Genomic DNA, 20,597 nt, shown 5'->3' on the forward strand with positions numbered 1-20,597 from the left:
AGGAAATTGTGAAGATTATAGTATCAGTAACCTCTAAACATATGGCCAATACCTTTAGGACTTGGCCTGTAGTTTTCTTGTACCAGAGAACATCTTTACTATAAATCATTTGTAAACAATTGTTAATTTAATAATTTTACATCTGAAGTAACATGTTTCTTTTCCTTTGAAACACAGATGTTTGCAGTAATATGTCAAGGACATTTTAGGATTATTGCAATTTAGTTCTTGGCTAACTGCGTTAATTGATTTAGTCATTCAGTACGTATAGTTTAGTCACTGTGGCAGGCATGGAAATGAAATAATACTAAATTCAATAATAATTTGTAATTAACAGTTATTTTTTTAATTTTTAATGTTTATTTATTTTTGACAGAGAGAGAGGCAGAGACTGAGCAGGGGAGGGGCAGAGAGACAGGGAGACACAGAATCTAAAGCAGGCTCCAGGCTCTGAGTTGTCAGCACAGAGCCCGATGTGGGGCTCGAACTCACAGACCGTGAGATCGTGACCTGAGCCAAAGTCGGACGCTCAACGACTGAGCCACCCAGGCGCCCCATGTAATTAACAGTTATTAAGTGCTTTCTGTTTATTTCACATCTGTTATCTCAGTTCATCCTGAATAGTGCCCTATGAGGTGGAACTATTGTAGTTCCTATTTTGCAATACTAAAAAAACCAAAAAAAAAAAAAAATGGCTAATCAATTTGCCCAATATCACATCACTAGTAAAATAAATAGCTGAGATTTCACCTTTGACAGTCTGGTCCCAGATTCAGTGTTCTTAACTGTACTATGCAATAGAATGAGTTATATAGAGATGAATAAGATAGGCTTCTTTTTAGAAGTTTAAAGTTTACTGAAAGAGTCATCCCCACAAACAGATATGGAAAAACAAGGGGACAGTGGCAGTGCAAGTGAAATGAGAGAAATTCAAGGAAAAGTACATACATGAGTCGAAGAAAGAAGTGAGAAGTTCAATGTTAGATATGTCTAGCTACAGTAGCAGGGGTCATCTGGATGGAAAAAATAAATACATAACTGATAATCCTTGCAAGAATTGCAGAAAGAAGTTGGCATGAAATTATAATTAAGTTGACAGGATATAAGCAGCAATCATAGGAATCAAGTAAAGCAAGAAGATGATGTGAATAAGGATAAATCCTGGTTTATATTAGCAATTAAACTCTGATACTAAAAGAGTAGTGGATCTTTTTCTTGCTAATATTCTCAATGAGCAGGAGACGTTAATCCATTAAACTGCTCAATTTATAATATGGCTAAATTAATAGAGAGCAATATAAATAATAAGTATATATTTTAAAATTCCAAAATGAATCTGGCATACATTTTTATTTAGTTCAATTCATTGACAAATGTAACTTGTATAAGAAAGGAGTAGAATTTCTTATCAATGTCTATTTGACATAAATATCAAGACTATTTCTAATTTGATCTTCTTTGTTAAGAATCAGATCAGGCACAATGAAATTGTCATCTGTGAGTGGCCAGGGAGTAATTACCAGAATGAAGAGAATTGCATTCTCAGGGCTCAAAACACTAAAACAGTTTGTGTATAAAATACTTTTATTAAGGTGCAGAGTAGTTTTGTGAACATTGTTAATGTGTGTCACATTTTACCAGAAAAGGCAATGTAAGTTCAAACCTTTTCTAACATTTTCTTTACAAAAATGAACAAAATTTTAAAAATTGGCAAGCATTTAAAGCTAAAAAATATACTTTGGAAGTTAATCTTATTACCACTCGAACTCTGAGTTAAGCTGTTTCTCTACTTTTATTAACTCTATCTACAGACTGACATTTGTACATTTGTGTGTGCTTATGTGTATGTGAGAGGGCAGGCTGTGTATGTGTATGTGGAAATTTTCTCAGTACATAACCTCCTAGATCTAGATATCTGTATAGTTTTACTTTATGTCTTTGAGAAAATGACCTTTCTATTTCCTGAAATATATTACCTATTTAATTCCAGTTCTTCAGCTTTACACTGTGAACTTCCTACATTGAAAAATATTCGTGTATACATTTATTGAAAGCTACGTCTGTTATTAATTGGGAAAAAAGCAACACTTGCAATACACTTTTTTTTTTTATTGTTTCAAAGATAATTCTGTCCTCTGCCACGTACCAATTTAATTATTGCATACTAAATTACCCTGCCTTTCCTGGGTATTGTTTTGTATCCAGTATTTATAGAGTAATACCCAATTGTTGAATTTTAAAATAACATTCTAGGGCCACCTGGGTGGCTCAGTCGGTTGAGTGTCTGACTGTTTTCGGCTCAGGTCGTGATCCCACAGTTCCTGAGATCAAGCCCTGCCTGGCTCTGTATTGACAATGAGGAGCCTGCTTGGAGTTCTCTCTCTCTCGCTCTCTCTTTCTCTCTGCTAAAAAAATAAATAGCATTTTAGCCTTTGTTTTTTTCTGTATTGCTGATGCTAAACATCTAGTTTGCCCTGTTCCCATCTTACTGTCCATTGTGTTACTACTTGAAGCGTCTGTTTACAGAATGCCATGCTTTATTCAGATTTGAACTTTTTTCCAACTTAGCCAAATACAAATTAAAGTTTACTAAATAGTAGTGATGGTGAGAAAAGTAATGTTCCAAAGCATGATTGTATTAACAATAGTAGTTCCTTGGACAGCCATGTGAAAAGAAGAGTGTGGGATGTGTGACTCTAACTTCATGTTGTGGATAAGGAAGTGGGATTCTTCTTAGGTAGTGTCTGGGGCAGCTGTGAGCTTACATGAACCAGAAAAACAGAAAGATACCTTGATGGGAATAAAAAGGAAACAACTACTATCGCAATACAGGTTCAATCTATTTCACCATTTCATCTAATTTACTGAAAATCACTAAAAATTTAGAAAAGAAAACAAGGAGCAGATAATAACAAAAAGTAAATTGTCACTGGGAGGTATTTTTGTTCAATGGAGATATTTTCTTAACACTTCTAGAATGGAAAAAATAAAATACAATTACTTCACATGACAATGGAATATTAATAGAGGATATAGTAAGTAGTTTGTGATTATTAAATTGCTATTGTCTCTTAAGAATCTATTTCACAGTAAATCAAGCTTTGTCAGTTACTGACTCTTTTAAGTTTGTGGGAAACCAAAGAGACAATACTGAATGATTAGATTAAAAACTTCTGTTTTAGAATCAGATAAATCTTTTAGGGAGCTAGTATGTTACCCCGTTCAACTATGTAATTATGTAAGCGGGTAAACTGAGGACCCTAGAGATAAAGGGATAGATCAGTGCTATATGACAGGAGCAGGTTTCATAACTCCTAGATCAGGGAAGGTTTGGGGTTGCTGTGCTTTTGCCTGTTTGCTTTTCTGAGGCCCTGGGCCTACATAACACAACAAATATGTTTTTTTTTTTTTAAACAGTTAAACTGAAGAGTAAATTCCACTGGATTGGGGAATTCATCATTCTGCTAAAGTGATGGAAAAGAAAGATGTCCCTTTCCCCAGCACATGGGAGGTGGATTCTAGAGTATCCAGTATGGTGGGGAAAGGAGGGGCTGTTTTAGCATACAACAGTCTCCACTGAAGACTAAAAACACACAACAAATTTGCTACGTGGATTCAGCACAAATTTTGGTCATGTAAAAACCCTGCTGAACCCTAATTTTTTTTCACACCTGTCAGACATCAGCATGATTTCTGCTTCATAGAATCTATAGATACTGAACAGCTTTCTGAAAAGTGTTTTTTTTTTTAAGATCATGATGTTATAAACCTGTGCAGACTGTATTTCTCAAAAGGTGGGTCTCTTACTGTGCAAAGAAAGGCATCTTGCTGTGTGAGCTTCCTTATAGCAGCATTTCAATTTTGAAGCAATCCGTGTGCTTTGTTGTTGTAGGATTTCCTTATTTCTCACAAATTACCTAATTTAAACCAATCAGTAACACAGAATAATTCACTTGGCCTAGAATAACATATAACTATATATCTTTATGCATGGTAGAAAGTAGTCATGTTTATTTTCAATGAAATTACAGATAATACCTTGTGTGAAAGATTGCTAGAGTCTGAGAAATGTACAGTGACAGACCTTTATTTATTTTTGGAATAAAACTTGTCAAGCTCTAACCATCTTCTATGAACTGAATTAATTTTTTATACTGAAGTATCATTTTTTTCAAAAAGCAGTTGCTTCACATTACAGAAGACTTGTTTATTTACAAAAATGGTTTTGTATGGGGAAAAAAAGAGATTATCCTATCTTTTGTGAGAATATGCGAGATTTCTGTATTTAAAAAACTTTTGTTTAACTTTTTATTTTTTGAGAGACAGAGAGAGACAGAGTGCAAGCAGGGGAGGGTAGAGAGACAGGGAGACACAGAATCTGAAGCAGGCTCCAGACTCTAAGCTGTCTGCACAGGGCCCAATGTGGGGCTTGAACCCACGGACCCATGATCAGGACCTGAGCCGAAGTAGGACGGTTAACCAACTGTGCCACCCCTGTGCCTCTGCATTTTTTTTAACCAGCATCTGCCACAGTTTGGGGGTTTAATATGATTATAGCTATAACACTTTAATCAATACATGCTTTTTAGCAGTAGAAATAGCTCCTCATTTCATTGCATTGGTATGCAATAAGAACATAATCTGCAACTTGGAATTTAAGGTAAAAGTAATACTTTATATATATTTAATATTTAATATATTTAATACAATAAAAATTAAATACTGAGGGAAATGATGACCAACTTACCATAGAGATATGAAGTTGCATGTATACACTGATTAACACTCAAAAATATTCCTGTGATTTTAATAACCAATTAGACTTGAGAGAGAAAACAACAAATTCTATAACTCATCTTGTTAATTATTTGTATTTTTACAGTGTGGTATGTTACAGATCTTTCAAAGCAATCAACTCTATAGAATTATGGTTAGTGGAGGTACCAGTTTAAAGTTCCATTGCTGTGCAAACTCATTGTTTAGAGAATTCAAAAACTAATTCCAGTCCACTTCTGTTGCCAAGAATCTGTTTCTTTTTCAGTCTTTCTCTCGGGATTCCCAGAGGTACCAGGATTCTTAAGGAGGAGTTGGGTAGGAAACAAGTATCTACATGTTCTAGAAGACTTGTTCATTGGATAATTGTCAATGACTATAATTAGGCCTGTCTACAAAGAAGAGGATTCCACACAAGGAAAAGTGCTCTAAGATACCAAAATGACTCAACAGCTTAACCTGACCTGGGTATACTGATACTGTGGAGAGAATGACCCATACAGTAAGTTTCTGCTGCAAGGTATATATGATGGTTGTCGTCCACAGAATGATGCTGCTCTTCTCTGGGTCCTGCACACTGACAGTTTTTAGTTTATGCTGTGGGTAAATAGAAGAAAAGCACATGCCTTGGATAACATCAACTAATAAGCCAACATTGATTCTATAAGTATAGTTTGCTGACCTCCAAGCTTATTTCTTTACTAAAAATTGTAAATTTAAAAATTATTCAAAAAGATAATATAAAAGGTGAACATTTCCTTCTCCACCACAGAAACAGTTGGACTATGACAACTATTAATACCTGAATCAGAATACGTAGCCCATAATAGTACAAAGAATATTAATATTTGTGAAAAAGAAATTTAATCTAATTCACTGTGATCCCTCTTTATTAGCTCTTAACAAAAAAATTTTTTTTTGTTCTACTTGAATAGGTTCTAATTTTATACAAACTTTATTTGCTTAGTTAATTACTTTTGCTTCTGAAGTTATTTCTCTAAAGAAATTACTAGCAGTTTGGAAAGCATGCTGTTCAGAATTGTTTTGACATATGTGGGTAGAAAAAATGATGCTGAAAATATCAAACAAATGCCTTTGGTTTAGAACACTCATCCTTAAACATCTGTTAATACAATTGGTATTGCATCAGAATGCAAACAAATTCCTCACTTTTGAACCTCACTAGGTCTGAAACATATAAAATTTATAACAAGTCATATGAGCCTTGCTTTCAATTCCAAAGACTGTTTGGCCTAGGCTCACCAATAGCCCACTCAAAACAAATGTACCTCACTTCTCAAAATTGCATGCCGGATTTATGATTTCAGAAGCTTGTTGTTTGTCTTATACTTCAATTCAGCATTATAGTCTTGCATTCTGACCACCTCAAATGACAGCTTTTACAAATCATAAGTACTATTATTCCTTACACCTTCCTAAAGAACCGTTATCTCAACTAAGCTCTTTGGAAAAGAACTACAATATGTTTACTGACTTTTAACTCATGACTCTAAGTTGTGTTTTTGTCCTACTTTAGCTGCAGAATAAATGTCCTCTTTTTATTTTTTCACTTCTTACACAGGGTTTTAGAGGATATACTTTCCTTTTGCTGAGAAAAAATACAGAGAAAATTTCCCTCCAAGCTTTTTCTATCTCCTCTAAAGCTACACCAAAACCAGAAGCCTGACCTTTGGATTCTTCCATGACCCCAGCATTCTCAGCAGGTATGTTCAGGGCAGGTGGTATTGTGAAACTGGTAGGCAGGACTGGAATGCCAATATCTCCCCTGCTGTACTCACAAGGCAGCTGCCAGGAGCATGCTATTTAAGAGTGTTGGGTTAGCCTCTGCCAGACCATAAAGTGCTACCAGTTTTGAAAGTTTCTTGAAGCATTTTATTGTATGATTTCGTTATGTTGCCATAAAACAGAAAGTGTATACTAGGATTTAAATAGTAATAATAGATGTTGTCTTTGAGGTTCATTAAGACTATCAACATATTAGGGGCGCCTGGGTTGGTCAGTCATTCAAGCCTCCGACTTCAGCTCAGGTCATGGTCTCTCGGTTTGTGGGTTTGAACCCTGCATAGGGCTCTGTGCTGACAGCTCAGAGCCTGGAGCCTGCTTGAGATTCTGTGTCTCCCTCTCTCTGCTACCCACCCCCAACCCCTTGCTTATGTTCTGTGTCTCTCTTTCTCTGTCTCTCAAAAATAAATAAACATTAAAAAAAACTTTAAAAAAAAAGACCATCACAACATATTAATAGAGTACTACACCCAAAAGGGCCCTTCCCCCAAATTCCCAGTGAATGTACATGACTAGATAATTTAAAGAGACTTTGCTTTACTGGTAATGCCACAAGGCACACAGTGATAATTAAATAAAATGTTCAATAACCTATAATACTATTTTCAATCTCAACATTTATGTATATAATCCACATTTTCCTTTTATAATTGTGAATTTAAGCAGTTCTTTAAAAATAATAAACACTGAGTCATTCAAATCACATGAAATTCAATATCCGTCAAATTCAGTATTATATCATTATAATCTCTGAGACATTCTGGATGGTTTTGCTTTTAAACTTGATATTAGTGCATGAACACATTGATTCAGAGTGTGAATTTATAATGCATAGTTAGAATGTGTCACAGTACTTCTAACTCACTCATCAAGAAGCTAATCAAGCCCTAGCACAGGAAACATAAAGAAAACCACACCAAGGCACATCACAATAAAATTGCTCAACAACAGTAAAATGTAGGAAATTGTAAACGCATCCAGAGGAAAAAGACATGTTATATACAGAAAAAAAACCAGATAAGACTGAAAGCAGATCACTCATTAGAAACAATACAAGCAAAAACATAGTGGAAAATAATTTTAAAGTAGTAAAAGGAAAAAAAAGAAAGAAATCTGTCTGCTTAGAATTCTTTATCCAGAAAAAAAAATGTATTTCAAATATGAAAGTGAAACAAAGATCTTTTTCAGACACAGAGCTAAAAGAATATATCATCCCAGCAGAACTGCACTGCAAGGAATGCTAAAAGAAGTTATTTAAGTAGAAGGGGCATGGTACCAGATGGAAATCTGGTTCAAAATAAAGGAATGACGAACACCAGAAACAGTAACTTTATGGATAAATGCAAAGATTTTTAAAATTACTGGGGCACCTGGGTGGCCCACTCAGTTAAGCCTCCGACTTCAGCTCAGGTCATTATCTCATGGTTCGTGTGTTTGAGCCCCGCATCCGGCTCTATACAGACACTGAGCCTGGAGCCTTGCTTCAGATTCTGTGTCTCCCTCTCTCTCTGACCCTCCCTGGCTTGCACTCTCTTTCTCTCTCAAAAATAAATAAACATTAAAAAAAATAAAATAAATATTTTTAAAATTATCACTTAAATCCTTTAAAATGATAATTAACTGTCTAAAGTGGAAAAATGAAACTGTACCATGGGGGAATCATGTAGAAGGAAAATGTGTGACAGCAATAGCACACAGGTCAGAAAGGAAGAAATCCAAAATATACTGTTATAATGTTCTTTCTTGATATTATATTTTTTGATAAATAAAACTTGAATTTATATTTATTAGTAAATTGTGGTAAGTGAACAATGTACACTATAAACCCTAAATTAACCTGTAAGTGCCAGAACAGTCTTATAATCATGTATTAGTTTCACTTGCCACATAAATTACCACAAACCTAGTGTCTTTAAACAATGACATTTTTTTTGTCAGGCTTGTTTTTGATGAGTTCTCTGTACAGGGTTCCACAGGCTGCATTCAAGGTGTTAATCAGGACTACATTCTCATCTGAGGTCCAAGGTCCTCTTTCAAGATCATGTGGTGGTTATAAGAATAAATTTCTTTGCAACTATGGAACTCATGGCAAACTTGCTTTTTCAAAGCTAGCAGGAGAGTTTTTCTCTGATCTCTAGACTGCCTTTTAAAAGAATCCATTTGATTAGGTCAGGCCTACCCAGGAGTTTGCTTTGATTAATTCGAAGTGAGCTGGTTAATTGAACCTTAATTACAAAGGTAGAGTTTGGGGGATGCCTGGGTGGCTCAATCAGTTAAGATTTTGACTTCAGCACAGGTCTTGATCTCACGGCTTGTGAGTTCAAGCCCCGCACCAGGCTCTGTGCTGACAGCTCAGAGCCTGGACCATGCTTCGGATTCTGTATCTTTCTCTTTGTCCCTCCCCTTGCTCATGCTCTGTCTCTCTCTCTCTCAAAAATAAACATTAAGGGTGCCTGGGTGGCTCAGTCGGTTAAGCATCCGACTTCAGCTCAGGTCATGATCTCACGGTCTGTGAGTTCAAGTCCCGCGTGGGCTCTGTGCTGACCACTCAGAGCCTGGAGCCTGTTTCAGATTCTGTGTCTCCCTCTCTCTCTGACCCTCCCCCATTCATGCTCTGTCTCTCTTGTCTCAAAAATAAATAAACGTAAAAAAAATAAAAAAATAAAAAAAATAAAAAAATAAACATTAAAAAAAGAATTTAAAAAATACAAATGTAGAATTCTTTCACACATGTGAAATAATGTATTGTAATAATAGGGATAGTATAAATTTAAACCCAAGCATATAAGTAATCACATAAGTGTAAATCATCTCACAATGCAAATTGAAAGCAGTGATTATCAGATTGTATATAAAAGCAATGTCAATTATATGCAGCCTACAATAAAAACAATTTATTTTTTTTTGCAGATGTGCAATTTTATTCACTTAGGAAAAACTTTATGCACAGTGAATGCTATTAACTAGTTTTGGTGGCAGGTTTGAAACTGAATATACTTACAAAATATTTAGAGAAGGATTAATTCAAACTGTATATATTAACAAAGCAGCCTCACATCTAGCCATTCATCAGTGAAAAACACTTTAAATATAAATATACAAGCAAAATAAGAATAAAAGCAAAGAAGTATACCATGCTAATGACAAGTGACTGATAGTGGGTATATGAATATCAGGCAAAATAATTTTCATAATAAAGAACATTATCACAATGATTTTTAATGATAAGTGTGTCAATTCATCAGGATAACAGAAAAATAGTAAACATTTTTGCATATAATAAAACATTTACAATATACTAATATATATATAGCAATATCTGAAAAGCCTATAAACAGAAATAGACAAAGTAAATCACAGCCAGGGATTTCAACATGTTTCTCAATAAATGATTGAAAGAATTGACAGAAAATCAGTAAGGTTATGGAAGACTTGAATAAAACAAATACTTTGACTTAACTGATACTTAAGGAACACTATACTCAATAACAACAGAACATATATCTTTCACAAAGCACATAGAACAATTTGCAAAGGAGAACAACATTCTGGGGTATAAAGTAATTCAAGAAGATTCAAGCCATTTGTACATAATGTAACCTGACTGCAGTGTAAATTGGAAATCAATAACAAAAATATCTGGAAAATGCCAAATTATTTGAAAAATAGAAACACTCCAAATAATCCATGTGCCAAAGAAGAAATCAACAGAAAAATTAGGAGAAATAAACTGAAAGAAAGTAAAAACAAAATATTTTGAAAATTGTGGAATCCAGCTAAACCAGTACTTATATTTAAATATATAGCATGAAGGACATATAGTAGAAAGAAATAAATAGTTCAAATAAATGGTTTGTCCTTTAGTGTCCACTTCAAGAAACTAAATAAGGGACAGGTTTTCCAGTTCAGCATGTAGCTGCCCCTCTCTTCTTATGAGTAGAATGCTAAACAAATTGAAAAGTGAACAAATCTTAGGTTCTTAAGAGAAATGAAGTCACAGGGAAACCATGCTCCCCTATATGGAGAAACAGACAAATGGATACAGAGGATCACAACATCCTGGTGGAGAAACATCTGCAGGAACCAAGACACCCCATGACAGTGGGAAACCTGAACTATAATTGACAAATCTCTGGAGGCTCAGTGTGGACAGCTCTGAGAGTTAAAAACTCCAGTCATAGAGGGGCCCTGTGCTTTGTGAATTTTACCTCCAAGAGTTCAGCCATTTTCTCACTATAAATACTGGCATTCCTCAGAGATACTGCAAGTTTGGCTTAAGACCACTCTAATGGAGTTTATATCACAAGTAACAAGTCAGATTAACTTTTTGGTTTCCCAGTTCATATAAAATGCATGTTTACACTGTAGTCTATTAAGTGTGCAATAATTTTGTATCTAAAAAAATGTACTTACCTTAATTTAAAAATATTTTATTGTTAAAAATACTATTATCTGAGCTTTTGGAAAATTGTAATCACTGATCGCAGATCACCATAACCAATATAATAATAAAAACCTTGACATATTGTGGGAATTACCAAATTGTGATACAGAGACATAAAATAAGCAAATACTTTGGAAAAATGGCACTGATGGACTTGACACAGGGTTATGACTAATCTTCAATTTGGAAGAAAAATGCACTCTCTGTGAAACACAATAATGTGAAGTATAATAACACAAGTTATCCCTATGTTGGAGAAAAAAAGCCTCCTGTTTACATCAGGTGGAAGGAAACAGGAGTGATTTTGAAATATGCCAGAGCACCCTGCTCTTCTTAATAAAAAATTCCTCAGGAGAAACTAGTCAGCCAGCTACTAATCTCCTTGGGTTTTTTCAGAGCCTAATTCATTGGAAGAAAAGAAACATCCAACTCCAGACCACTCTAGTGATCCAGTACCACCAAAGGAGGAGTGGGGGTGGAGGAACTCAGAAGTAGTTGTAAAACTCACAGTCCAGAGGCACAGACTAATGAAAAGACTGAAACCAAAATTATAGGGTTATAACATCTGTCTACCCCACTCCCTCCACCACATTACTAAAGGCCTATTTATAGTAGTTTCTTTTAACCAGTACATCATGTCTGGCTACCAAGGCATTTACAAGACATACTAACAGGCAAAACAAACAAACAAAAGTAAAATAGTTTAAAGAGACAGATGGGTATTGAGGAGGGCACCTTTTGGGATGAGCCCTGGGTGTTGTATGGAAACCAATTTGACAATAAATTTCATATTAAAAAAAAAAAAAAAGAAATGTTGACATGGAAGGGATGTTGGAGTTATCAGACTGGGATTTTAAAACAGCTATGATTATTATGGTAAGAGCTCTGATAGATAAAGCAGATGGGGGGGGGAAATAGTCACCTGCAAGAGTGACTACTCTGAAATTATGCTTCAAAAGTGAAGGGATGGAAAGATTTTCTCAGACAAAAATTTAAGGAATTTATTGCCAGTAGACTCGGTTTGCAAGAAATATTAAAAGGAATTTTTAGAGAGAAGCAAATTAATATAAATCAGATGTGAATTGATATAAAGAAAGAGCACTGAGGAAGGAATAAGTAAAAATAAAATTTAATTGACCTAATAGGTAAGAATTTGTTCAAGTTAAAATAGCATCAGTATATTTGATTATGTATACTTATGTATATATGTGTACAAATGATTATATATAAGTTAAATAAATACCAGAAAAAAAAAAAGAGATAGGAGGGAAGAATTAGAATTATTTGGTTATTATAAGGTACTCATACTGCACATGAAGTGGTGTAATGTTTTCTGAAAGATGGCTCGGATTCATTGTAAATGCATATAGCAAACTCTAGAGCAACCACTAAAAAAAAAAAAAAAGTGTATAACCTATATACTAAGAGGGAAGAAAAAATAGAATGATATAAGATATTCAGTGAAAACCAAAAAAATGCAGAAAAATTGTGTGAAACAAAATTTGGAACAAAGAACAAGAGCAACAAATAGAAGACAGTAGATAAATATTACTCCAAATATACAATAATAACTTTGAACTTCAGAGATCTAAATACACCATGTAAAAAGACAGAGATGATCAGAATGAATCAAATAACACCCAACTCTATCTTATCTATAAGAACTCACTTTAAGTATAAATATACACATAGATTTAAAGTAAATGAAGTGAGGAGTACCCAGGCGGCTCATTCGGTTAAACGTCAGACTCTCAATTTCAGCTCAGAGTCCCACATCTGACTCTGTGCAGACAGCATGGAGCCTGCTTGGGATTCTCTTTCTCTTCGTCTCCCACTCTCTCTGCCCCTCCCCTGCTCATGCCTTCTCTCTCTCAAAATAAATAAATTAAAAAAATAAAAATAAATAACAAATAATAAAATAAATGAATGGAGAAGCATGCTAACACTAATAAAAGGGGCAACTATATGAATTTCAATAGAGCAAATTTCAAAACAGAAAATTATCAGAGTTACAGAGGGTTATTACATAATAATAAAGAAGAGTGAGTAAAAATAAATATAAATATAAAATAAAATAAATAAAGAAGAGCTCACAAAAACATAGACCAAGATAGACTTTCTGGCCCATAAACATACATTAAAAAAATATAAAAGAATATAAATCATACAATGTCTGCTCTCAGATCACAATATAATTAAACTAGTAATCAATGATAGAAAGATAACTTGAAACATCCCAAATTATATTGAGATTAGATGACAAACTTCTAAATTATGTAAACATAAAAGAAGAAATCTCATGAGACATTGAAAAATATACTGTCCATGTTCATGGATGGAAGAACAAATATTGTTAAAATGTCAATACTACCCAAAGCAATCTACTTATTCAGTGCAATCCCTATCAAAATAACACCAACATTCTTCAGAACCAGAAGGAACAGTTCTAAAATTTGTATGGAACCAAAAAAGACCCCAAAGAGCAAAGTAATGTTGAAAAAGAAAACCAAATCTGGAGGCATCACAATTCCAGACTTCAAGTATGATTGCAAAGTGATAATCATCAAGACAGTATGGTACTGGCACAAAAACAGACACATAGATCAATGGAACACAATAGAGAACCCAAAAATGGATCACCCAAACATATGGCCAACTAATCTTTAACAAAGCAGGAAAGAATATCCAGTGGAAAAAATACAGTCTCTAGTAAATTGTTTTGGGAAACCTGGACAGCAACATGCAGAAGAATGAACCTGGACCACTTTCTTACACCATATACAAAAATAAACTCAAAATGGATGAGACACCTAAACATAATACAGGAAGCCATCAAAATCCTAGAGGAGAAAACAGAGAACAACCTCTTTGACCGTGGCTGCAGCAACGTTTTACTTGACATGTCTCTGGAGGCAAGGGAAACAAAAGCAAAAACGAACTACAGGGACCTCATCAAAATAAAAAGCTTCTGCACAGAGAAGGAAACAACCAGAAAAACTAAAAGACAACTGATGAAATGGGAGAAGATATTTGCAAATGACATATCTGATAAAGGGTTAATATCCAAATCTATAAGAACTTATCAAACTCAAAACCCAAAACACAAATAATCCAGTGAAGAAATGGGCAGATGACATGAATAGACACTTTTCCATAGAATTTATCCAGATGGCTAACAGACACATGAAAAAATGTTCAACATCACTTATCATCAGGGAAATACATATTAAAACCACACAAATACCACCTCACACCTGTCAGAATGGCTAACATTAACAACTCAGGCAACAACAAATTTTGGTGAGATGCAGAGAAAGAGGATCTCTTTTGCATTGTTGGTGGGAATGCAAGCTGGTGTAGCCCTTCTGGCAAACAGTATGGAGGTTCCTCAAAAGTTAAAAATAGAACTACCCTGCAACCCAGTAATTGCACTACTAGGTATTTATACAAAAGATATAAAAATGCTGATTCAAAGGGGCACATGAACCCCAATGTTTACAGCAACACTATCTACAAAGCCAAAATATGGAAAGAGCCCAAATGTCCTTCAACTGATGAATGGATAAAGAAGATGTGATATGTGTGTATCTGTCTATCTATACCTATATATATGTTGCCATTTGTAACAATGTGGATGGAACTCGAGTGTATTATGCTAAGCAAAATAAATCAGTCGGAGAAAGACAAATATATGACTTCACTCATATGTGGAATTTAAGAAACAAAAACAGATAACATAAGGGAAGGGAAGCACAAATAAGATCAAACAGAGAGAGAGACAAACCATAAGAGACTCTAAAATATGGAGAACAAACAGGGTTGTTGGTAGGATGTTGGGTGGGGGATGGGTTAAATGGGTGATGGGCATTAAGGAGGGCACTTGTTGGGATGAACACTGTTATATGTAAGTGATGAATCACTGGATTCTATTCCTGAAATCATTATTATACTATATGTTAACTAACTTGGATTTAAATTTTTTAAAATTCTGAAAAAATTAAAAAAGGAATCTGTAATTTCTCTCTCTCTCTCTTTCTCTCTCTCTCTACACACACACACACACACACACACACACATACACACACACACACACACACACACACACACACACACACACACACTGAACTACTGAAAATGAAAGCACAACTTGCCAAAATGTGTGGGATGCGCTTGAAAGTAGTGCATAGAGGGAAATTTATAGCATTGTATGCAAATTTAAAGAAGAGAAAGATCTAAAATATCTAAAATTATCTGAGATTTTACCTTAGGACACTAGAAAAAGGAGAGTGAATTATATTCAAAGAAGAAAAGAAATAATAAGAATAAAAGCAGAAATCAATAAAATAGAAACCTGAAAATCAATAGAGAAAATCAACAAAACCAAAAGTTGGCTGTTTGAAAAATATAAAATTGATATTCTTCTGGCCAGGATAAGAGAGAATACAAATCACTAATAACAGAAATAAAAGTTCACTATAGAACTCATGGATGGGAAAAGCAGAATAAAGGAATACTATCAACAACTCTATTCCTGCTATTTGATAACCTAGTTGAAATGGACTAATTCTCTGAAATACACATTCTGCTAAACTCACACAAGAAGAAATGGATGATCTAACTATATTATGTCTATTAAATAAGTATAGTTAATAACTAATGCCCTTCCAAATCAGAAAGCACCAGGCCCAGATAGGATCACTGGTGAATTCTATCAACTGTTTAAGGAAGAATTTATACCAGTTCTCTGCAATCTTTTTCAAAGGATATATATCAAAGGAATACTACCTAAGCCAAGTTACAAGGCCAGCATTAGCCTAACACCAAAATCAGACAAAACATTATAAAACTAGATCAATGTCTCATGAGCATAGGTGAAAAAAATCCTGAACCAACTATTTCCAAATTGAATCCAATAATTTATGAGAAAATTATACACCTGACTAAGAAGGATTTATTCCAGTTATACAAAGCTTATTCAACATTTGAAAATTAATGTAATCCATCATATCAATGGACTAAACAAAGAAAAATCATATCATATCAATAAGTGCATTAAAAATTGATGTACAGATTCAATGCAATCCCAGTTAGAATCCCAGAAAATTGTTTTGTAGACATTGAGCAACTGATTCTAAAGTTGATGTGGAGAGGCAAAGACTCAGAATAGCCAACACAATATTGAGGGAGAAATATAGTCTAATCTTTGAAAAAGTTGCAAAGGCAGTACAATGGAGCAGATAGTCTTTTCAACAAGTAGTGATGGAACAACTGAACATGAATATGCTTAAAAAATTTAGACATGGGCCTTACACACTTTATAAAAAATTAACATGGATTGTAGACTTGGATGCCTGGCTGGCTTGGTCAATGGAGCATACAGCTCTTAATCATGCGGTTGCAGTTTTGAGCCCCATATTGGATGCAGAGATTCCTTAAAAATAAAATCTTTAAAAAATGCATCATAGACCTAAATGTGGAACAAAAAACTATAAAACTCATAGAAATTATATAGAAGAAAATCTAGATGATATTGGGTTAGATAATGACATTAGGACGCCAAAGCCACAACCCATGAAATAAAGAATTAAGCTAGACTTCATTAAAATTAAAAATTCTGCTCCGCAAAAGATATTATCAAGAGAATAAAGGCAAGCTACAGACTGAAAGAAAACATTTGCAAAATATACATCTGATACAGGTTGTTATTCAAAATATACAAAGAAGTCTTAAAATTCAACAGTAAGGAAACAAACAGCTTGATTAAAAAATGGTCCAAAACCTATAGAGACACCTCACCAGGTAAGATATACAGATGTCAAATAAACACATGAAAAGATGTTCCACATCATATGTCTTCAGGGAAATACAAATTCAAACAATAATCAAGTACCACTGCATACGTGTTAGAATGACAAAAATACAGAAAAGTGACAACATTAAGTGCTGGCCACGATATTGAGCAACAGCAATTCTCATTTATTGCTATTGGGAATGCAGAATGGTATAGCTAATTTGAAGACAGTTTGGTGGTTCCTTACAAAACTAAATATACTCTTACAACATAAACCAGCAGTTGTGTTTCTTAGTATTTACCCAAGAGAGTTGAAAACTATGTCCACACAGAAAACTGCACAGAAATATTTGTAGCATCTTTATTCATAATTGCAAAAACTCAGGGCGCCTGGGTGGCTCAGTCGGTCGAGCGTCCGACTTCAACTCAGGTCATGATCTCACAGCTTGTGAGTTCAAGCCCCGCGTCAGGCTCTGTGCTGACAGCTTGGAGCCTGGAGCCTGCTTCAGATTCTGCGTCTCCCTCTCTCCCTGCCCCTAACCCACTCACATTCTATCTCTCTCAAAAATAAATATATATTTTTTTACATAATAATTGCAAAAACTTGTAAGCAACCAAGATGTTCTGTGGTAGGTGAATGGATTACTAGACTCTGGTTCATTCAAACAATAGAATATTATTCAGCAGTAAAAAAATGTGTTATCAAGCCATGCAAAGACATGGAATAAACTTAAATGCATATTACTTAGTGGAAGAAGCCAATCTTGAAAAGACTACAGATTGTGTGATTTGATTCAATGACATTCTGGAAAAGGCAAAATATGGAGAGAGTAAGAAGATCAGTGGTTGCCAAGTGTTAAGGGGGAAATAAAGGGATGAGTAGTGAAACACAGAGGATTTTTAGGGCAGTGAAACTATTCCTTATGATACTATTTGTTGGCTACATGATACACGTTTGTCCAAACCCATAGAATGTACAACACCAAGAATAAAGTCTTATATAAAGTATGGACTTTGATTTTGATGTGTCAATTGTCAGTTCATCACTTGCAAGAGATGTGCCACTCTGGTGGGGGATTTGGTACTTGGGAAGGCTATGCTTATATACATGGAAAATTTCTGTACTTTTCTCTCAATTTTGCTCTGAACCCCAAATTGCTCTAAAATACTTTTTAATTAAGTTAAATTAAAAAAATTAAACTTAAAGTAGAAAAAATTTAAAAAAAGAAGCAAAATCTGTAAAAATGAGAAAATAAGGAAAATTAGTGAATAGAATAGTTGTATCCTTCAGAAGATTATTACCAACATCTAGACATGCTTATCAGGAAAAGAACACAAATACCAAATATCAGAAATGAAGCAGGTGGTACTCAAAATCAAAGTTAGGAAAATGATATGGCAAAAACATAAAAGAGAAAAAGAGATATATGTACAATTCTAGTTCCAAAATATGGAAGTTATTTTTAATAGGTAAAACATGCATATCATAAGTAGCCATATAGAACATTCAGAACAATTGGTAAGGAACTAGATGATTTCAACAACACTAAAAACAAATGTCCTTAAAAAAAAAAGATTTTATTTAAATTCCGGTTAGTTAACATACAATGTAATATTAGTTTCAAATGTACAATATAGTGATTCAACACTTTACAACAACACCCTGTGCTCATTACAAGTGCCCTAATTGACATTTTTAGAACACATCATCCAACAACAATAAAATACATATTTTTAAGGTAAACGTAGAATTTTCAACAAAATAACCATAAGGTAGGCCATAAAGTTAGTCTCAAAAATTTCAAAAAAATTGCTATCCTACGGAGTACATATTCAGTGACCAAACAGAACAAAATTAGTAATTATTAACAAAAAGTAAGATATTCATGTATTTGAAAACTTAAGCCACATACATATAAATATCCCTTAGGTTAAAATATATACCACAAGGGACATTATTTTCAACTGAATAATAATAATACAGTATATTTCTTTTTGTGGGATGTGGTGAAAACAGTGTTAAAAGGAATTTTCTTAGTATAAGTGCTTCTATTAAAAAAAAAAATTGGGAGCTACTGGGTGGCTAAGTTGGTGAAACTTCTGACTGACTCCTGATTTTGGCCCAGTTCATGATCTCATGGTTCATGAGATCCAGCCTCCTGTCAGGCTCTGTGCTATCAGGATTCTTGAGATTCTCTCTCTCTCCTCACCCTTTGTGTCTTTGCCCTGCTCATACGATCACTATCTTTCTGTCAAAATAAATAAACTTAAAAGAAGAAATAAATTAAAAACATTAAAAAATACATTTTCTAAATTTCTAACTTAAAAAGCATAATATAGTAAAAAAATAAAGACAAATTAAGTAGAATTAATAAAACGTTAAACGAATATGCATTATAGGTTGGTTTTAGTAACCTGCAAGTGGAAACAACCCAAATATCCATCAACTAATGAATGGGGAGATAAATTTTTTCTAGATTTATATGGTGGAATCCTACTCAACAGTTTAAAAGAAACACACCAAAATATGCAAAAACAATGATTAGTCTCAAAAACCTTAGTTTATTAAGAGAAATCAGATGCATATTAATATACAATGTATTGTTTCATTTATATTAAATTTTGTAACAAATTTTAAAACTGATTTCTGGTGACTGAAATAATAACATCGACTTCCAAGGGGTATTGGTCACATGAAGGAATTCTCTGGAGCGATGGAAGTGTTCTTCATCTTAGTTAGGTTGTTGATGGGGCACCTGGGTGGCTCAGTGGGTTAAACATCCAACTTCAGCTCAGGTTGTGATCTCACAGTTCATGAGTTTGAGCCCCACATCAGGTTCTGTGCTGATAGCTCAGAGCCTGGAGCCTGCTTCGGATTCTGTGTCTCCCTCTCTTTCTGCTCCTCTCCTGCTCTCAGTCTGTCTCTCTGTCTCTCAAAAATAAATAAACATAAAAAAAAATTTTTAAAAATTAGGTTGATGATGTGTGTATGTATTCAGTAAACCTCACTGAATTAGAGAAATAAAATGTCTGTATGCCATTATTTATAATTTACTTTATTAATGACATAAATTAATGGGGTGATTTACTTCTATAGAGATTTTTACATAATTGGCATGGCACCATGAGTATTTTCAAACTGTTCTATAAAACGTGGTAGTGGAAAAGAACAAATCTTTATTCAGGAAGCAACTGCTTTACTAGTTATATAGATAAGAACAAATCTCTTCCTTCTTATTAATGTCTCTGTAAAGACTAGTAAAATAATGTATATAATATTTGAAATTTATAAATACATTAGAGTTATATATACAGTTATGTTTCAAGTAAACTGCTTTACATTATAGCTACTGTAATTTCTCATGTGTCTCGTTTTTGAAAATGTATTTCTAGAAAGTTTGTGTTACTTATTTCCAAAGGGATACCAAAGTTTATTTGGGCTAATGTACAAGCAGAGATAATATCACCATATATATTTATAATGAGGCTCTCTATATGTGTTACTATCAATCAAAGCTATTGTACCCTTTTATTTGCTTGGTCTGAATTATTTCCTTTGTATTCATAGGTCAACTGAAAACAACAAGAAGAAACAAAGACACCTACAGAATAAATTCTGCCTATTCTGTAAGTTCTCTATCAAATACATTTATTATTTACAAATCCAGGTTTCTATACATATGGAGTCTATAAATGTATTGTGTGTTTGTGCTATTGGTATAATTAGCACATATATATATTATACAATTAGCATATATATATATATATATATATATATATATATAT

At 33.9% G+C, this 20,597-nt stretch overlaps 1 long non-coding RNA gene across 1 annotated transcript in view; it reads left to right on the forward strand.

Annotated features, from left to right (window-relative positions):
* The window catches only part of LOC147584306 (uncharacterized), a 204,907-nt gene that overhangs the window by 33,932 nt on the left and 150,378 nt on the right, over positions 1-20,597 (forward strand). Inside the window, exons 2-4 of the long non-coding RNA XR_015248218.1 lie at positions 5,042-5,275; positions 6,356-6,497; positions 20,380-20,438. This is a non-coding gene — a long non-coding RNA (uncharacterized LOC147584306). The remainder of the gene's footprint in view (positions 1-5,041; positions 5,276-6,355; positions 6,498-20,379; positions 20,439-20,597) is intronic.

Source organism: Puma concolor, chromosome A1 (assembly GCF_028749965.1).
Source record: "Puma concolor isolate L17-30 chromosome A1, mPumCon1.1.hap2, whole genome shotgun sequence".
Classification (NCBI taxonomy): domain Eukaryota; kingdom Metazoa; phylum Chordata; class Mammalia; order Carnivora; family Felidae; genus Puma; species Puma concolor.